The sequence below is a fragment of the Oryx dammah genome, unplaced genomic scaffold (genome assembly GCF_014754425.2).
Source record: "Oryx dammah isolate SB20612 unplaced genomic scaffold, SCBI_Odam_1.1 HiC_scaffold_5, whole genome shotgun sequence".
Taxonomy (NCBI): Eukaryota; Metazoa; Chordata; class Mammalia; order Artiodactyla; family Bovidae; genus Oryx; species Oryx dammah.
Genome location: NW_024070189.1, coordinates 50,292,323 through 50,296,337, shown reverse-complemented (window position 1 = coordinate 50,296,337; position 4,015 = coordinate 50,292,323). Strand labels below are relative to the sequence as shown.

Genomic DNA, 4,015 nt, shown 5'->3' with positions numbered 1-4,015 from the left:
ACATTGTGAGCTCACAGCTGGCACACTGCAGCTGTTCAAATAATGCTTTATAAATTAATGAATTAAACTAAAATTAATTGAATTTTACTTCTATCAACAAGTAAGGAAGCAAACCATGGTGTCTTTTCCCAGATAACCCTAAAACCAGATGTCACTTCCTGATTCACCTGAAATTTTTGCATCTGTTTGCATTCTACACCAACTGAAGCTCTGAATGGTTATTCAAGTTCCTGCAAACAGAATCCACAGACACACAAATAATAGCAATGACTGTTTTCCTAGAGACTGCCATAAAGACAGAGATGATGGTTACCTTGCACACCCACAGCCTAAAACTCTCCGTTATGTTCCTGTTCTCTATATTTGTATCTTGCAACGCTGTCTTGTAAGTCAATCCTTATGATTTTTAGCATGAAAACTGCCATCAAATTTTAAAGATTCTCAAATAAAATAAAGTAAAATTAAATACATTGTCAAAACGTGTTCCCTATTAAAATTCTAAGAAATCTCACTCTGCTTCTTTTTCTTCCTCATATTTAAGCAAAGCAGGTATTACTATATCCAATAAACCTGTCCTCCTGGAACAGGTCACTCCTGTCTCTCTCCAAAAACAAAGCTAAGTGGAAGCACTGATTTTGACTTTGGAATTTTAATTAACAATAATAGTACAGATCAAGGAAATGTAAGCCAGAGCCAGAAAAACACACCTCAACAAAATATCTACATGGACACACACTGAAAACTTTTCAGAATTTCTGAAGAAAAGAAACTTTGAGTTCACAGAAAAGTAAGCTTTTTAAGAGTGCCTAATAAAACTCTACATAGAACTACTAGAGTTCTGAAAAATGCTTCTGGAGAGATCTGAAAACTACTGGATCGTTACCTGTTGCCAGACTCCTAGGCACTTCCTTCTGGGATGTAAGGTATTTAACACTCAAAAATAGGTTCTGAGGTTAAAAGAACTACAGCCAGGCCTAGCCAAGTCCTCCATGGCTCATCCATCAACAAGCCCAGTTTTGGGGTTTCACTCTCCCTAATCCCAGTTCCTGAATCTCATTCTTCATGTGGGAGACCCCACCTGAAGCCCCACCTCTGTAACTGGCCCAGAAGCCAGATCTTTTGGCTCTTTGCCCTTCCAGGTTGTGTTCCCTGTTTCTCTCTTCCTCTCTGTTTTACTGCTCCTAGAAATGAAGCCCAGTGGCAGACACCCCCAAAATATTGGCAGACTTCTCCTGTGGTGCTCACCTGCCTTGTCTGCCTGTTTTTAGACTGCTTGTCTGGGCTCCAGTTTACCTATGAGGCCTACACATTGCCTGGACTACCATCTGCTTGCTGCCACTCTTTAGATATGAACATGTCCCTCAATCAGACTGAAATTATCTGTGATACAATGGATAAGGTGGTGGTCATTTTGCAAAATGGTATATATACATGTCTAATCATTATGTTGTATACATTAAACTAATATTATATATCAATTACATCTCAATTTTAAAGAAACACAGATTAAAAAACTCTAAGGAAGCTGAAAAAAAAGACGAGGGGTTTTGAAGAAAGAAAACTTTGGGGTCAAATCTAGATTTGCTACTTCTGAGACCTTGAGTTAGTGATTTAACCTCTGAGTCTCAGTTCTTGCATTTCAAAATGGGGGCAAAAGCAACTGCTCGTGAACTGGTATGAACCACTATACATACAGCATATACTATTGTGCCTGGCACATAATTAGCCAAAAAATTAATAAATGATTTAAAAATAACAGAGCAAAAACTTGTGGTTGCCCTAAATTTGTATCCTAAGCACAATGGATTGTTCTATTTCAGGTTCTGGCCCCTCCCTGTCTTCTTTCCAGCCCCACCCTATAACCCATGCCTGATCCCACCCTAAGAGTCAGAACTATGAACCTCCTGTCAGGGCAGAGCCACAGAAGTCAGCAGAGTAGTTTGACTGCAATGAAATAAAAACACAGTCTTCTATCAGAGACTTTAAAAAGATTTCTGAAAAGATGGTCCTCATGTTTGGTTAAACACACACACACACACACACACACACACACACATATATATATATATATATATCTTCTAGTTTTGAGGCTCAAGAGCAAGAACTTTGGTCCTGTTTATATTTGTATCTAAAATGGGTATTGGTCTATCTGTTTCTGCACTGCCTGAAAAATAGTAGGCAGTGCCTGACAAACATCATATATATAATTTTTAAACTGTCAAGAAAGAAAACATCAGAATAAACAGGGTGAATATAATCAAGGCCATGTATTCAACATCCTAATGGCATCAGGGGTCCCACACTAAATTCTGCATTTCCAGAAAATAACAAAAGAAACCAATATTTAGCAAAGGGCAGAGAACAAGAGAAATAAATTCCTCCACAGACAGAAAAACGTTTCCAGAGTCTGTGGTTGCATAAGTGTGTTTGTCGGAGGAGAGGAAGACTGGTTGAATTAGGTGGGAGCTGGCAGCAGGAGATGCAGTAAAGGATGAGAATTAGGGGCTTCTAGTGGCAAACTCAAAAGGTAAAAACCTCACTCACACAACTTTCTGGAAAATTAACTGACTGCATACTTGCCTGAAAAACACTCTGCTTGGAGGTCAGAACAAAAAGACTACCATCAGAAAAACTTAGTTAGGGCGGTCCTAAGATGGCGGAGGAATAGGAAGGGAAGACCACTTTCTCCCTCACAAATTCCTCAAAAGATCATTTCAACGCGGAGCAAACTCCACAAAACAACCTCTGAATGCAGGCAGAGGACATCAGGCAACCAAAAAAGCAGATCATTGTCTTCAAAACCAGGTAGGAAAAAATATAAAAGACGAGAAAAGAGACAAAGGAGGTGGGGAGGGAGCTCCGTCCCGGGAAGGGAAGCCCGTCCCGGGAAGGGAATTCTAAGAAGAGAGGTTTCCAAACACAAGGAAACACTCTCCCTGCCGAGTCTAAGGCGAGCCTTGGAAACACAGAGGGCAACATAACAGGAAGGAAAAACGAATAAATAATTAAAACCAACAGATTACGAGCCCAACAGTAACTCCCCCAGCGGAAAAGCCGCGCAGACGCCTGCAGCCGCCGCTAGCAAGTGGGGGCAGGGCAGGGAAGCGCGGGAGCCGCGGGCTGCCGCGCTCGGTAAGAAGCGGGCAGAAACGCCCCACGCGTAACCAGAGCGATCGAACTTGGGCGAGCAAACCAGGCTGGGGGATAGCTACCACGCGAAAAGCGCGAACATAAGACCCCGCCAGGACCGCACATAGAACAAAGGACTGAACGGAAATAGCCGGCTGCAGACCATCCCCCGCCGGGGACAGGCAGCCAGAGCTGTAAGGGCTGGAAAGGGGCAATCGCAGCCCCGGAGAGACTACCTGAAAAGCGGGAGGCAGTCTTCTTTGCTGAGACTTCAGGGGATGCAGGACAGTCACCACCCGCCTCACAAGGAGCGCCAGCAGTACACCCAGAAAACTGAGCAGTAGAAACAGAGAAGGGGACAAGTCCCGGCGACCGCGCCGCCAAGCTCCCGCGCTCGCCAAGCTCCCGAGCTGCTCGGACCCGGGAGCGGCGCAGAGCGCAGTCCCAAACAAGTTTGTGCCTCTGAGGGTTACCTGGGCGCCAAAACCGAGCGGCTTGGACCGGGGAGGTGCGCGAAGCCTGGGGCCGGCCTCGGAGGGTTCCTGGCTGAGCTCCGTGGAGCCGGAGCGGTTTGTGCGTCGTGGGGGGAGACAGGTCCAGCGGGGTTGAGACGCTGTGTGCCCACGACAGTGCTATTTGTTTGCAGCATCCCCCCCTCCCCACTGCGCGACTGAACTAGTGAGCCTAATAAAAAAAAAAAAAAAAAAAAAGGGTCCACCACCGCCCCCATGTGTCAGGACGGAATTCAGACCCTGAAGAGACCAGCAAACAGAAGCTAAACAGAGGGAAACGCCTTGGAAGTGACCAACACGGCCCACAACATCAGAGAAGGCCCAGATATATCTTCACAATTTTTACAATCATTCCTTTTTTTTTTTTTTTTTTT

The 4,015-nt window shown here is 44.6% G+C and overlaps 1 pseudogene; it reads left to right on the top strand.

Moving 5' to 3' along the window:
* Positions 1-266: 266 nt before the first annotated feature.
* LOC120864465 overlaps positions 267-4,015 on the top strand; it is a 20,889-nt pseudogene continuing 17,140 nt past the window's right edge.